General features: G+C 47.8%; 1 long non-coding RNA gene across 3 annotated transcripts; it reads left to right on the top strand.

Moving 5' to 3' along the window:
* Positions 1–442: 442 nt before the first annotated feature.
* Positions 443–15,800, top strand: LOC132331915 (uncharacterized). Of its 3 annotated transcripts, XR_009487702.1 has the most exons (11): positions 443–1,227; positions 1,351–1,408; positions 1,507–1,710; positions 2,316–2,453; positions 3,044–3,164; positions 5,219–5,325; positions 6,167–6,332; positions 7,244–7,321; positions 7,887–7,995; positions 11,662–11,739; positions 15,557–15,800. It is a non-coding gene; the product is annotated as an uncharacterized LOC132331915 (long non-coding RNA). The 3 variants fall into 3 exon arrangements; XR_009487701.1 differs by having other exon boundaries at positions 2,316–3,164; XR_009487703.1 differs by lacking the exons at positions 2,316–2,453; positions 3,044–3,164; positions 5,219–5,325; positions 6,167–6,332.
* The last annotated feature ends 379 nt before the right edge of the window (positions 15,801–16,179 follow it).

The raw sequence follows: 16,179 nt of genomic DNA, 5'->3' as shown, positions 1-16,179 counted from the left end.
CCGCGGGCTGAGGGCAGCTGAGGACGTTCTGGGGACCCGGAGGGTTGAAGATGCTGAGGGGACTTGAGAGGGACCGGGGTATTGAGGGGAGCCAGGGGGGTTTGAGGGGGTCTGAGGTTTCTGAGGGGAGCCGGGGGAATTTAAGGGGTGTCAGTACTGAGGGGAGCCTGGGGCACTTGGTGGGGACCAGGGGTTCTGTGAGGAACCAGGAGGATTTGAGGGGGACTGAGGACTTGGAGGGCAGCCAGGGGGACCTCAGAGGGGCCAGGGGTTATGGGGAGCTGAAGGGAATTGAAGGCAGCCAGAGGAGCTTGAGGGGGACCGGGGGTTCTGGGGGGGTCAGAGGGATTTGAGGGGTCCTAAGGGGGGCTCAGGGGGGATCAGGGGATCTGAGAGGAGGTGAGGGGGACTGGGGGTGCTCGAGGAGGGCTGAGAGCCACGGGGACCTGAAAGATGCTGGAACTGGAGCAGGACTGGGGGTTCTGAGGGGAGCCAGGGGCACTGAGGGTCACAGGATTTGTCTGAAGGGAGCCTGCAGCTCGAGCCAGATGTGCAATCCTGGCACAGATCAGAGCACACACAGGTAGTGGTTGGAAAAACACACTTAGCTCCTTCTCAGCGTTACCACAACTCAGCACCTCCCAAAAGTCCAGAGCCTTGCTCAGACCATGGCACGCTTTGCCTGGGACACAGCTGAAATATTCCAAATACAATGCACAAAAAGCATTCATCTCTGGGATAAATCTCACTTAGTGAAGTTTTTGGAACCAGTATAGTCATGTCTTGGTAACATGAAGAAAATCAACAGAGAGAGCAGCCAGATTCCCTTAAAATGGTGTTTGGGATACAAGTGGGCTTGTTGCCTTGCTCCTCCTGGAAGCATCTCCTTTGGAGAGACTGAATGTGGTAAAATGTAAAAGGCTGCAGCACTTCCTGTGTTAAAAAAGCTGATTTTTAATGACCTGCTCTATTACCATCCCAGCAGACAGGGGTTTGTATGTGCAGCTGGGAATCTATTTTTGTGCTCTGCATGAGTATTGGGGCAGGTTTCTGGGCTGGGATCTCAGAGAAGTAAATCAAAACTAAATCAAAACTCTGCTTAAGGACTCAAACTGTCTCCTGTGGAGCTTAAAGTCTCTTTTTATTACTGGAATGCTTTTTCACAGAACTGGAAGTTGAGTATTTCTGAGGCTTTCCTAAGTGAGGGAAAGAATTAGTACAGTAAAGGTACAATATCATTCTTTATTACAGTTTTTTATACCACCCAGCTAACTTTCCTGAATTTGTTTATTATGATTTTCCCTCCTGAAACAGATTCTGTAATTAACAGTTTGTATCTTTTCATGCCAGGCTGGAGGGGGCTTGGAACAACCTGGACTAGTGGAAGGTGTCCCTGCCTGGTGCCAAGGTGAGCTGAAGGATGATTTTTTCCTTACTGGGACATGTGCCCTGTTTATCTCCAGTATTTTTTGGAAGAAACCAACATTTTCTCGTTTATCCTCGCAGTGGTGGCAGCGCTGATGTCCCTTTCAGACTGAAATCCAGACGCCGATTGCCCTCCCTGGCACTGGGAGGGGTCGGGCAGTGCCAGCCGTGTCCTGCTGTCCCCCTCCTGCCCTTCCTGCAGCACGCTGGGTGTGGGACGAGCGCCGGGGGTGCCGTGGGAGCGCAGGAAGCGCCGATCCATGGAGAGGCGAGCAGGGATGGCCGGTGAGGAGCCTTTGGTGCAGGATGTCGGGGAGGGTGGGGCGGGAGCGGCTGCTCACGCTGCTCAGGGAAGGAGTTAAACCCACCCTGCGCTGGGGTTTCACACTCACAGCTTCGGTGGTGGGGGAGCTTCTTAAAAAGAGGTAAAGCCTCTAAATGCAGCTTGTCACAAGAAGCCTGCCAGGCTCAGAGCCGAGCCCTGGGACTTTGCCCCCATCCCTGACTTTGGATGCACTTCCTTTCCCCTCGTGCTCTCCTCCTTTTCCTGCTGTCCCAGTGTCAGGGCAGTTTCCTTCCTCCCGAGGGCAGCCCGGAGGCTGTGGGTAACCGAGAGTCAGCGAGACAAGGGCACTGAGCCCCTGTGACAAAGCAGTGACAATCCCAGGGCAGTTTCCAACGCTGCTGCAGAGGTCACGCTGCCGTAATCTGCCATTCATCTGAATTTACAAAACAATTTCACTTGGGAAAAACAGAAGTTCATGTGCTGAACAGGTCCAGGTCAAGGCTGGGGTGTGTTTGTAAATGTGTACAAGCACAAGGTTTTGTGCTTCCACAACATTCAGGAAATGTATTTCTTTTAAACTCTGATGGTTTTGGACCCTGAAAAGCTGGAAGTGTATCCTCCAAGAGGCAAGGTTGCTTCAGGCTCTTTGCTGAGGTTGAAATGAAGCTCTGCCGTGTGTCAGAGCTGAACCAGAGGAGCTGAGGTGAATTACCTGACCTGGAGGAATGCATCCACTGCTGGAGTGAGTCCCGAGGATGATCCGAGGGATGGGGCAGCTCTGCTGGGAGGAAAGGCTGGAGAACTGGGATTGCTCAGCCTGGAGAAGCTTTGGGTGACCTCACTGTGGCCTCATCTGAAGGGGCTACAAGAAGGATGGAGTGGGACTATTTCCCAGGGATGGAGGGACAGGACACAGGGAATGGCTTCCCACTGCCAGAGGGCAGGGATGGATGGGAGAGTGGGAATTGGGAATTCCTGGCTGGGAGGGTGGGCAGGCCCTGGCCCAGGTGCCCAGAGCAGCTGTGGCTGCCCCTGGATCGCTGGCAGTGCCCAAGGCCAGGGTGGACACTGGGGCTGGGAGCACCTGGGAGTGTCCTTGCCCATGGCAGGGGTGGGGCTGGATGGGATTTAAGGTCCTTCCAACCCAAACCATTCCATGATTCCATGATTCTGTATATTCTGGTTAATTAGAATGTGGTGCAGGGGGTTTTTGTCCTTTACAGTATTTTCCCCTCTCATCCCACATCATTTGCTGCAGCCCCAAGGAGGAGAGAGCTGGTGCCAGTTCCATCTCAGAGCCTCTCTCCCTGTCCCCTTCTCCATCCCCTGTAGGAACCAGGACATTCTGGGAAGCTCCCAAGGTTTGCATCACACTTCTGCCACAGCTGACTTGGACCCTTTGGAACTAGAAACAAGGCTTGGTTCAGGCAGTGGCTCTAAAAAGCATTCTGAGGTTTGCATTTTCCTTTTTCATACATGAAGTGCTTGTTTAGTGCCAATTATTCCTAATTAGTTTCATATTTGGAGGCAATTTCTATATCCCCTGTATACACCAGACCTCACTGGCTCACAATCATTACCAGCTGACTGTAATTTAATACAGTGAATTTGGACAAAATTCACTTTATTTGGTTGTGCAACTTTTCCAGTTTTAACTTCACCATCTTGTTGTAGTTATGAACAAGTTCTGTTACTTGATTTTAACTGATTCGGGATTTATTCTCAATAATTAATCCCAAGAATTTATTTTTAATTACTCTCCAAATATTCTGCTGGCTAAATCAAGAATTGGTCACCTTTTAATGCATTGCTGGACTGACCTTTCCTATAGGAATAAAATATGGGTATTGATTTAGTGAGGCTCATTTTTTCCAGGAAAATTTGGGTTTGAAGGCTTCTGATTACTTTTAAATCACAAAGAGGTTTTTTTTTAAGAAATATTTGTATTTTGTGTCAGCAGCACTTCTGTCACTCCAGGCCCTTACAAATTGTCTCTGTCCATCTTTCCTGTAGCTCCTTTCAGGTACTGGAAGGCCATAATCAGGTCACCCCAGCACTTGACTTTTAAGGGACAAGATTTAAGGCAATATTTAAGCCAGCCAGGAAGCTCTGGTAACACCTTCTGGCCAAAACCAAGCTCATTGATGCTGTTTGTATTATTTTGTGTATGTTGATGTTGGGTTTAAGATGGGTGCCAAGGTCCTGCACAACTGCAATGGCCCCAGGAAGTTTCTGAGCTCTCTTAGCTGCTGTTCCCACTTTTCCAGTGAATTACCCATCAGCACCTCTGCTGCTGTTGCTTGGAGGCTCCTCCAGCCTGAAGGCTGATGGTGTGAAGTCACCTTTAATGCCCCATTTCATTCAGTTGGGTGTTTTTACTGTATCAAACCAATACTTCTGCAGTGTCAGACATGCCCACTCAGAAAAATCCCCTTGTGAACCCAGGGAAACAGAGAAGCACAGAAACTCCAAGCACGTCAGCATTTACAGGATCCTCTTTTATTGCACTTCCCCAAATGTTTTGCAAGGAAATTGGAATAAATCTGCCATGACCTTACCCAGGAAGGTGAGAGGACATGGATTATAAACAGGGAGTCAATCATTGCAGATGATCACTGTGATACTGACGTTGGAGGGAGACACAGAACACTGGCAAACCTCTTTGGGATAATTTCCTTTGAATCTGGAGCTGCTATGGAACAGAGAAACCTTTCCAGACAAACAAATCCCTTCCATGCCCAGTGAGATCCCATCACCCAGAGCCAGGAATAAACAGGGGCAGTAAATAATCCCTGCTAATAACCTGAAATCGCTGTGTTGCCTCGTGAAACTGTAACAAAAGCATGTGGGATCATGCTCAGGCCTGTTTAAAAACAAACAGTAATTAAAGCAGCCCTTTGGAGCTGAGCTGCTGAGGGGAATATTTGCTCTTTGGAGCGCCTGATGGCTGTCACAGGGGAGCTCAGCTGGGATGTTTGGTTGTTGGACAGCTCTTGCAGCACTTCTCTCCAGAGATGTTTGGGCAGATCCCTAAAAGATGGGAATCTGAAATGAAGCCTCTACAGCACTGTTCAGGTGGAATCCCTGGCAGATGATGGATGTGGAGGCACAACCCCTCACCCCACAAAACTTTAATTTGTTTGAGGTTAACATCTGCTTACCTGATAGCAATAAAAATCCCCTTGTAATGCTGACTTTTTGACACTGATTCTGTAAAGATTCAGTGCAGGTCCCTGTGAAAGGGTTGCAACAGCACAATAACTTGGGAGGTGTTTGGTTGCACAATGTTTGGAGAAGGCATTAAATATTTGCACAACAAGGGGGTGATGCCTCAGGGATGTTTGAAATAAGGTGAGGACAGCAGAGGGATTCTCACCAAAATTCCCCAGCATTGTCTCAGCAGGCACCCCTCTCTGCAAGGTGACAGTGGCCCCTCAGAGAGGAAGGAGTTTTCCATGTCCTGCTCACTGGGTCCCCTCTCTGTCCCCTCTCTGTGCCCTTTTCCAGGAGCTGGGGATGCTGAGCTCTGAGGTTCCTTTCATCAAAACCCAGAAGGAACAGAAACCCCTGTGGGGACAGCCCTGCACTGTCACTGCTCTGGGCACACCTCAAAGGTGATCCCAACATTATTGGTTTCATAACTGTTAACATCTCCTAGACAAATAAAGCACAAAAATATTCCTCATTGAGACCTTCCTTGAGTAGCTGGGGATGTTTTTAGAGTGGAAAACAGGTAGAATTTATTGTTCATTCTGTTCTGAGAAGAATTTGTGTTGCAGGGAGATTAATTAACTTAAATGAGGTGTTTTATCTTCACATACAAATTTTATACTTAGGTTTTTTAAAGGTTTGCTCAAAGTTAAACACTTACAGCCTGTATTTATGTCAGTAGCTACATAAATTACTCATGGAATTATTCATTGAACTCGATGATGTTGGAGATCTTTTCCAGCCTTAATGGTTCTGGGATTCTATTACCCAATTTTCAGCTCACCCTGTAAAATGTGTGATGACAGTTGGCAGGTTTTTAATTTTACTCTTCTGCAGGATTTCCAGTAACCAGGTGATTGAAGCAGATTGAGCACCCTGACAGCAGGAAAGGCAGGTTATCCTTCAGGAGCCCCTACAATTATTTCACAGAACAAATCAAAATCCACATTGTGATTCGTCTGTATTGCAAAGTTCATATTTGGTTATTGTAGGCACCACTCCTGAGACTTAAAAATCAACCAGGATTACATTTTAGTCTGAGTTTTAGATGGACATGGAATTAAAACAGAGCAGCTATATCCAGCTCTTTAAGTAATTAATGTATATAAAATCTCATTTCCATATCGATGAATGGTTTGGTATCTCTCATTGGTCAGTGAATTATCTCATAATGATCTCGTTTTCTTGGTTGTGATTAGCAATAACTCCTCCTTTGTTCTTCTCTGCATCACTGTGTGTTCCCAGAACTTCTGAGAAAAGGATCTTTTTCCCTTGGATTAGTCACGGTGTTTGGACAAACATGGCCTTGTTTCCTCAAGAAATGTACCAGCACCACTGTGTTTATTTCTCCACAGCCTCAACCAGCAGGAGGATGGGGGAGCCCAGCTGAACATTTGGATGAGAAAATCTGGTGAAATATCAGCTTTTACAAAGTTCAGTGTGGGCAGAGTGGTGCTTTCATGAGTGTTGGAGTGCCTGGCCAGTGTTGATCCTGTACAAACTCCAAGGGATGGGCGAGAGCTGTGAGCTCAGCGTGGCTTTGATCCAGCCAGCAGCTGCCCAAAGGGCTTCCAGACATGTCAGGCTCAAGGAACAGCTTGTGGAGAGCAGGAGAGGGGCACAGTCATTCCCAGCAGCTTTCATTCCCCCTGGAGGCACTCCAAGGAGAAAGCTCTTCCACTTTGATCACTGGGAAGGGGAGGGAGTTGGTGTGAGAGCTCTCCCAGCCATCAACAGCCCCATCCCAGAGAGGGAGTGACCAGGGCTGGGCTCACCATTCCCTGTGCTCTGCTGGAGGGATGGACCAGAAGTGCTGCAGTGGGCACTCAGGTTTACTGGCTTTCCTACAGGAGAGACAGCAAATGAAATTGGGAAGAGCTTCATGTCTAAATGTCTATTTAATGTCTAAATGGTGGTTATGGCTTGGAAAATGGCCCTTTGGTACCTTCAAATGTTCACAGAATCAGGAATTCCAGACTGGATGGGTTGGAAGGGGCCTTAAATCTCTCATTCCCACCCCTGCCATGGCAGGGACACCTCGCACTGCCCCAGGCTGCTCCAGCCTGGCCTGGGACACTCCAGGGATCAGGGGCAGCCACAGCTGCTCTGGGAATTCCAGCCCAGCCCCTCCCCACCCTCCCAGGGAGGGATTTGGGTTATAATATTTGGGTTTGGCTTAGAATACAAAACCATGTCCAGGATGGGTTTGGTTTTGGTTGTGGGTTTTTTTTTTGTTGTTGTTGTTGTTGTTGTTTTTTTTTTTTTTGGTCTTTTTTTCCAGAGAAAAAATGCCTTCAGACTTGTGGAATTTTATTCTTCCAGGTATTGGTGTTACAGAATGTGCTGAACTATTTTTATGGATGAAATGAATGAAATTATCCCAGATTAAATTGCTGCCAGGTAAGAGCCTGGTGCTATAATTTTTTTATAAAATATAGATCTCTTTAAATTGGTGATGTGTTCACAAACAACACAGTGCCCCATATATAAAAATTGTAAATAAATATGTATATGTATTTAGTGAGAGAGGTGTAACCCATGACTGAAGTGATATTGTGGCTGAATCCCTGATTCATCCACCTTTCCCTCTGAAAGGATTTTTAATTGAGTATTTAATCCTCCAGACAAATAGAGAGAGTTTAAGGGAAATTCTTACAGAAAGGAAAAAGGGAGAACTTTCCCTTTTTTCTGTGTAAGCCATTGCAGAGTTTCCCTGCAGAAAGCTCCAACCTGTGTTGACATTTTGGTTTCCTTTTTTTCCCTCATCCTGGCTGCCCTTGATTCCAGAAGAGAACAATGGGAGGGCAGTGAGTGCTGAGGGTATTTCAAGCACAATCATGGGAAATGCTCCCATCAGCACAGGGCCCTTTTCCTTCCCTGGTGGATCCTCTGGCTGTGCTCAGCCTCTGGCTCCAGAGCCTCTTTCCCAGGGGAATGGTTAACTTGGAAAACTCCTGGATTGCAGGGGCACTGCTGGAAGGCACAGGGACACCCCAGCCAAGGCCCAGGATCCTTTCCTGCTGCATCCAGAAGGTGCTGCTGGGGGACTTACACTGATTCTAACAGCTCCAAAGGTCAGAGATTTATTCTTAATAAATTGTTTTTCCAGCCTTGTTAAGTCTAATGATCAGCTTTCCATATCTGCAGTGGTGGCAGGTTTGAGAGGCAGCAGATACCTCATCTATACCTAAATTTGATTCAGGTTTGATTTGCCATTTCTTAGCAAGACTCTTAAAAGGGAGGGGAGTGATGTTACTGTTTCACATGGCTGGGAGAGGAAATGCCTGGCAGTCCCAGGGGAAGAGTCACAGCACCTGTGCTGAACTCACCCAGATTTTTGGCAGGATCTAATTGCTCATTGTGAATGGAACAGAAAACAATTCTGACACAAAGCAAGAGAAGCCTGGCTCAGGAGGTGCCATCACTGCAGTCAGAAAAGGTTTCAATGAGCTGGAGGAGGTAGCAGAAATAGGTTGTGTATTAAAAGAAATGTCAGGGGGTAGGAGATCAATACCAAAAACCAAACCAAATCAATTCTTCCTTCTTTTATTTTTGCTGTGTTTCCATCTTTCCATTTGCTGTGTTTCCATTCCAGAGCAAGGAAGGGGCAGGAGTTTAGGAGAGTCTGGTTCAGATCAGTCTTGCTGATAAAGCAATTTGGGTTTCCCTGATCAATTTGTTTAATCAACTAAAAATGCACAATTTGAGAAGCTGTTGGATAGTTGTGCATTTTTCTGCATTTGGCTGCAGGAGACTTTTCCAGACTATTGGCTGAAGTCTGGGGGTGCCCAGCCTGGGAAAGAGAAAGATCTGGGGAGATTTAATTGGGACCTTCCAAGACCTAAAGGGAGCCTGAAAGAGCTGGAGAGGGACCTTGGACAGGGACCTGGAGTGCCAGGACAAGGGGGAAGGGCTTTAAACTAAAGGAGGAGAGATTTAGATGGGATCTTGGGAAGGAATTTCTCCCTGGGAGGGTGGGAGGGGCTGGGATGGAATTCCCAGAGCAGCTGCCCCTGGATCCCTGGCAGTGCCCAAGGCCAGGTTGGACAGTGGGACAGTGGGAGGTGTCCCTGCCCTTGGCAAGGTGGGGCTGGATGAGCTTTAAGGCCCTTCTATCCCAAACCATTCCATGATTCCAAGCCAAAGAGAGCCTGGTTATGGAGCCAGCAGGGTCTGGGGGCTAAAGCACCTTCCCAGCTGTTGATCAGAACAGGAATTTCAGACATTTTATCCATTTTTTTCTTGCTTATCCCTTAGCTGAGAGGTGATGGGAACAACCAGCAGGAGCATCCCCAAGCCCTGGGGAGGGACACTTTGGGAATGGGACACTTTGGGAATGGGACACTTTGGGAGTGGCACTTTAATACCCATTATTAGCTTTGAGACTTGTCCTGAGCCAACAGAACCAACAATAAATTGTCACCTCAGGGCCAGCATTTAGTGCCAGCTCAGAGAAATGCAGGATGGCTGTGGCAGGTATTGAACACCCTGAATAAACCCTGGAGGAGGATCCCAGGGTAACAATGCCTGCTTGCCAAATCTGTTTGCAGAGTGCACAAAGCAACAAGGAGAACATTGCAGCAGCACAAAGGTTTCCCTGCAGATCCAGCGCGGGCTGCTGTGTCAGCAGAGCTGTTTGTTGGTGCTTTTCTTCCAGCCCCAGAGTGGGATTGGGCCAGGCACTGCATCCATGGGGATTGGGATGCTGTGGCTGGAGGACAGACCCCCAGCCAAGGCCCCCAGGGAGCCAGTTATTCTGTTTGGAACCCATTTATTTTTCCTCATTTCCTTGAAGTCTGTGGAGAGCAGTGACTCATCCAGGCCCTCTTCCCAGTCCTGTGGGATGTGTGTTTGTTTCCCATTTCCTGGAAGCACTCAGTGTTTGGGGAAGGTTGCTGGGCCACAAGGGAGGAGCTGCTGGACACCACCCAGCCACTCTCAGGCACTTTCTGCTGGGTGGAACTCCCTGAGAATCCCAGCCCTCCAGCTTGGGAGGGAAATCACTTTTCCTTTGGGGCACACAGGGTGTGAGGCTGGCTCTGGGAAATATTCCCAGGGAAGAAAGGCTGGGAATGTGCTGACAGCAGCACTGCTCTTTCAGGTGTCAGTGTAAGAAGCTTATAAAAAGCTCCAGTTCTGCTTGGTGAGCAGAAAGTGCAGGAAAATGGGCTGGGAACTTGTGGAGTAGAAGCTGAAATGGTGTTGGGACGGCTCGGGCTGGAGGCAGGAGTGCTCAGCAGGGAAGGAACAGGCAGCCTTAAAAGGAAAACTTGAACATGTGAGTTCTAGACAAAAGAATGATACAAAGCTGATGAATTGTGACCAATTTGCAGTGTTACTTTGGGGAAGTGACTTTGGAAAAGAAGGGTTTGGATTCCTAAGGATGCAGATTTGGAACCCCTGACTGCCAGAGCTGTGATCTGAGTTTTGGGGCCATCCCTCCTCCCCAGCAGCACCAGAGCAGGGCTCAGATGTGCTCGTCCCAGCCCTTATCTCCAGTGCATCTGCTGGCTCTGATTCCCTGCAATAATCTGATTTCAAGGAGCCATAAAAGCCCTCATCAGCTGTTTCTCCTCTTTTGGTGGGGATGTAAACTCAGAGGAGCCAAGCAAAACACACCAGTGGTTTCCAGGCTTGGGCAGAGCCCGAGGGGTGCAGTCCCAGAGGAATGAGGGCTCCTTTCCCAGCAGGCTCCATGTCAGCTGGACCCAGGGAGTTCAGCTGGGGGTGCTGGAGCCAAGGCTGCCCCAAAGCTCTTATTGTTGCAGTGGAACATAAGAAGTGTGAGTTCAGGGTTTGCCAGCAAACTCAGACAAGGAAGCAAACACTCCAGCTGCAGGATGGGATGTCCTTACTTGGCCTGGCTCTCTAAAGCAGGATTTTTATCTGTTCCCTTTCCTGAGTTCAGTTTTCCCTCCCCATTTTCCATTCCCTATCACTTTCCAGAGCCATGCCCCTGGCACTTGTTGTCAGATGTCAGATATTTGAACTTGGAGCTGTATTTTCTATGAATGCTTTGTGGTTGTGGATCTCAAATTTCCAGGGGGAAAAAAAAAAAAACCAACCCAAAAGCTGTATTTGCCTTCCAGATAGGAGAGAAAAAGAAAACTTCATTTATTTTCTCTCCAATTTCTTCTAATCTGACTTCATCTCCTGGTTCCCGTGGAGGGAGTGGTGGAGTCCCCATGCCTGGAAGTGTTTAAAAATCCTGAGGATGTGGTTTAGTACTGGGTTAACAGCTGGACTGATGGTCCTGGAGGTCGTTTCCAACTTTAGGGATTCTGGGATGATTCTAAAAGGACAAAGAACTTGTGGTTCAAAAGGGTTTCAGCTCCTCTGAGTGTAAGCAAAGCAGGTTCCACAGGAGCTGCCCATGGCCGGGTCAGCTTGGTGGGATTTCCTCCCCATCCAAGGAGAAGTTGGTTTATATGTGCAATGCAGTCATTTAAATATTAATATCATTGGGAATGTTGTTCCCACTGGAAGCAGGGAGAGGTGAAATCCCATGTGGCCTCCCACATCTCTGGGATCCATTCCTTGTGCTGCTGGTGAGGGGTGGATGGAACTCAGGATTTGCCTAAATGGAAAAGGTAAATATAGAAACAAACCAAGTTGTGAGGGAAAGGTTCTCCAAGCACAGCACAATCTCCACTAAAACCATCTGGGAACTTGCTTTACTCATTTCCTCCTGCTCAAACCAGGTTATTGTCAAAGAATTCTGTTCTTTTCCTCCTTTTCAGGGACCATGTGGAGCCCAGGAGCAGCTCAGACTCGGGTGGTGAAAGCACAGCACCATTTCCCTGCCTTGAGGGAAGAAGGTGAGTCCTGCAGGTCCCCTAAGAAACGACAGCATTTTCCAAGCCAGGGAAGCTGGAATGGGTTTCCTTGAAACTCTAGGCTAGGAATAATTCCCTTCACCTTTCCTGAGAGGGGATGAGCTGGCTGTGGTGCCAGGAGAGCTGAGGGGAGTGTTTCAGTTACTCACCTGGAGCACCTGTATTTATTCACTTGTCATTTATGGGGAACAGCGTGAACCCTCTCCCAGGCCATGAATAATACTGAGGAAATTGTTTGCACTTGGAAACCACAAGGTGGGGAGGTCAGGGATATAAAAATGCAAAGAATTATAATCTGTGAATGAAACTGTGAAATCAAGTGTTGAGCAAGATGCTTCTAAAGGAAACAATATATTTTCAGAATTAGATCACAAGGGATTTTTTTTTTCTGTGCAGAATAATTTCTCATTTACTCTTTGAAGGAAATGAAAAAGAAAATTGCATTTCATCTCCCTCTCCAGCCCCTTACTTTAACAAATACTTAGGCATAATTTCTTGTCCTCTTATTTGAATTATCAGTTTGTGAAATGGTTTTTTCTTCCCCTCTCCAGCTTGTTTCCAATTCTTTGCCTATAAGGAAATGGTTATGCTCCCCCTTTCCCATCCTTTTCTCTTTTCTTCAAAATTAGAGCTTTCTATAATTTTTTCCCCATGGTATCACTTTCTTGAGTTATGAAGCAAAGCCTCATACTTGGAGATAAAGCTGGATATGTGGAGATGACTCAGGATTATTGGAATAATTGTGATTTTTCATTTTTGGTTTTATTTTAAACCATCTCAACCCAATGAGAATATTTAACATGACCATGTCATCTACAGGGATAGAATTTACTTGGATTTCCTCAGATTCAAGGCCTGGGAGAGCTGCTGAGAAGGAATTCCTCTGAGAGGAGGAATGAATTTGCAAGTGAGGGATCAGGTGTATCAGCAAAGGAACTCAAGCTCAGGGAACAACGGGACCACTGAATCGAGTTGTTTGCTTGGAAAGTTCTCCAGGCTGCAGCAGAGAGAAGGAAAGAAATCCAGCCCACCTCAGCCAGGTCTTGGAAAGGCTCCAGCAGAGTTCAGCCACTCGAGGGCAGAGGAAATGCCTGAGGAGGAGCTGCTGGATGTGCAGAAAATGCTCAGCCTTGGGCAGGCAAAAAGCAGGAGCCCAGCAGGAGATCTGCCTTTGGAATGAAGGAGCTGAGGGACAGAGCAGAGCTGAGAGGGGACTGCAGGAGCCTGGAGAGAGGAGGTGCATCCCTGGGTGTCCCACAGCCCTGGGAACAGGATGGTTCCTGTGTTTACAGGGCTGCCAGGGGGGCACTGCAGCCCTGCCCTGGAGGCAGTGGGAGCAGTTCCCTCTGCCACCCATTTCCAGCACTGCCTTCTCCAGAGGATGAGGAGCCCTGGTGACAATGAGCTCTCCTTGGCCTTCAGCCAGGGGAGGGAAGCAGAGCCCTTGTCCAGGGTGGGAACTTCCTTCACTCCCAGGGCACTGAGGCTGGGTGGCACCACCCTCCAGCCTTTGAGTCAGGATCAAAGCTTCCTCCTCCAATTCCAGGGCTGAGCTATGGACTCCTTCATGTCCTGAAATCCTTCATGTCCATCCTGCTGGAAGAAACAGGAGAGTTTTAAGAGGTGTAGATGTTTTGAGAAGGCATCTTTTCAGAGATGAGCTATCCAGGAAATGCTCAGTGGCTCTCAGGAACTGTTGTTGTTCAGTATTTCCACCAAATAACCTGGGGGTTTTTAGAATTTAGCACTGTTAAGGTCCACCAGGAATTTTTGTATCCTGAGGAAAACAGGCACAAAGGGAAAGTTGTGCAGGGAGCCAAGTTCAAGTGTTATCTAGACATTCAGTTACAATCCCCACAGCCCAAAGCTCTGAACTCCCAGAATCACAGAATCCCAGACTGGTTTGGGTGGGAAGGGACTTTAAAATCACCTCATGCCACACCTTCCACTGGACCAGGCTGCTCCAAGCCCTGTCCAGCCTGGCCTGGAACATCAGAAAAATCTCCTGGAGCTCCTGCTTTGGCTGAGAAGCTGCACATCATTAACGGTGCTCCTACACTCCCCAGGGGGTGTTTTCACTCCTTTACCTGAGCTGGCTCTGGAGCAGGAGCCTGGCAGCAGCTGCCCTCGGGAAGAGCTGTGAATTTCAGGAAGGATCAGAGCAATATTGAACAATATTAACACCAGGAGCCATAAACCCACCCCACTCGTGCTCGTGGCACTCAGCAGAGGCAGGCAGGAGCTGTTTGCTGTGGCACAGGATCCTTCCCACCCACAGGAGCCTCCTCAGGCCTGGATCTTTGCTCTCTGAGAGGTTTATCGGGCAGAAAAGCTTCCTCAGCCTCTTCCCAGCACTTTGAAGAAGCCAGACTTGTCTTGGGATGATGCACACCCAGTAACATTTGAGTGAGACAGAGAGGTTTGTAATAACCCATTCCTCACATGGAGGGATTAAAAACTGTTTGCATGCCTGTGTATGAGAGATCCCTCATCCTTTGGGGGGAGAGCATAAGAGTTTTCCTTCAGGAAATGGATAATGGGGCAGTGATGGTGGAGTCAATTTAATCATGTGGAACACAGCTCCTGCTCCACTGCAGCTTTGGAGCATCTCCCCAAAGACAGCAATGACTGAGCAGCTGAACCCTGAAACAACTCCTTGTTTCCTGGCAGTGTTTACTGTCCTGAGTGCTCCCTGCACCTGATCTGGGCAAGGAGGGGAGGCCACAGGCACAAGGGTTTTATGGCCCCCATAAAGCCCTGTACACAGCATTTCCTCCACTAGCTGCTGCTACCCACAGCACTTGGGATCATATGGCAATTCAAGTGCTCTGATTTATGGCGAGGCAGCAACTGCATCTGTAACCAGCATTCTAAAGGCTGAGTTTAAGAGCAATCCACTGTATTTATTTGGGGTGTAAACACTCACTGCAATGCATGTGGGAATCAGGGCTGAGCTCACAGGAACATCACAGCCACGAGGAGGCTCAGGCTCAGCAGGGGCACAGCCAAGGGGAAGGTGGAGGTGACTGGGGGAAAGGCAAATACTGGGAATTTGCAAATGGAAAACTTTCTTTTCCTCCTGTTAAATATTCTGGATGCATGGCTGTAATTTCCTACTCTCTGATAAGGAGTCTGATGTTACCCAGAACGAGATAAACACAACCCCTGGCTCGATTTAGCGTTGCTTCCCAAAGTTACCCGTTTGATCTGGGGATAGACATCGTCTCCCTGCAACCAGGAAACTCCAGGTGGCTCTGCAAGGACAATTATCTTTGAGCTCCCTCAAGTGGCAGTGAAACCTTGGAGTTTGTCACTGGAACCCTCGAGTTTGTCACTGGAATCCTTGAGTTTGTTAGTGGAACCCTCGAGTTTGTCACTGGAACCCTCGAGTTTGTCACTGGAATCCTTGAGTTTGTCACTGGAATCTTCAACTTTGTCACAGAAACCCTCGAGTTTTTTACAAAAACCCTTGAGTTTGTAATTGAAATCCCTGAGTTTGTCACTGAAACTCTTGAATTTTTTACAAAACCCCTTGAGTATGTCACTGAAACTCTCCAATTTTTTACAAAACCCCTTGAGTATGTCACTGAAACTCTCCAATTTTTTACAAAACTCCTTGAGTTTGTCACTGAAACTCTCCAATTTGTTGCACAACTGCTTTTCCGAGGAAGCCCTGTAATTTCAGACCATGTTTTTCACAGCCACTGTGGTAAACTGAGATGCTCAGATTTCAAGGAATCTAAAGGAGTTTGGAGCAGTTGAACATGATTCCTTTAATAGCACATTTCTCTTTTGGCAGGTCTCTGAACAGACATGCATCAAGTGAAATGAAGTGATTTATGTCCCAGAGCAGTCTGCAGCTCATTCACAACATGATACCTGCATGTTTTGGGAGGTTGGTTGGGCTTTCTTCCAGGGCTCCTTATCAAATTCATGACAGAGTGGCTGGGAGGTGAATGTGCTGTTCAACATCTCAGGTAAAACTCAGCCCTTTGCTTTCTACACCTTGAAAAGGTAAATAAATCCTTTGGCTTAAATCACAAGTGGTTGTGCCTCATTAAGAGCATATTTTATTCAAAAAGAACATCTTTTAATCAGAGAGCAATTTATTATATCCTGCACACAGGATTCAGGTCATTTTTGGTGCAAGAAGGTGAAATTTGGTGGCAGATGGAGCTTTTGACAGTGACAGAGTCATTTTTCCAAGGGTTTGTCTGATATGGCAAGAACCTTTTGGAGCAAAGAGCTCAAGAAAAATGACTTTGGAGAAGCCTTCCAGTGTTGGAAAGGGCTCCAGGGAAGCTGCAGAGGAAGTGTCCATCAGGAATGGGAGTGCCAGGACAAGGGGAATGGCTCCACTGCCAGAGGGCAGGGCTGGGTGGGATATTGGGATTTGGGAATTGTTCCCTGGCAGGGTGGGGA

Source organism: Haemorhous mexicanus, chromosome 10 (genome assembly GCF_027477595.1).
Source record: "Haemorhous mexicanus isolate bHaeMex1 chromosome 10, bHaeMex1.pri, whole genome shotgun sequence".
NCBI classification, from domain to species: Eukaryota; Metazoa; Chordata; class Aves; order Passeriformes; family Fringillidae; genus Haemorhous; species Haemorhous mexicanus.
This window is presented reverse-complemented; position numbering and strand designations above follow the sequence as displayed.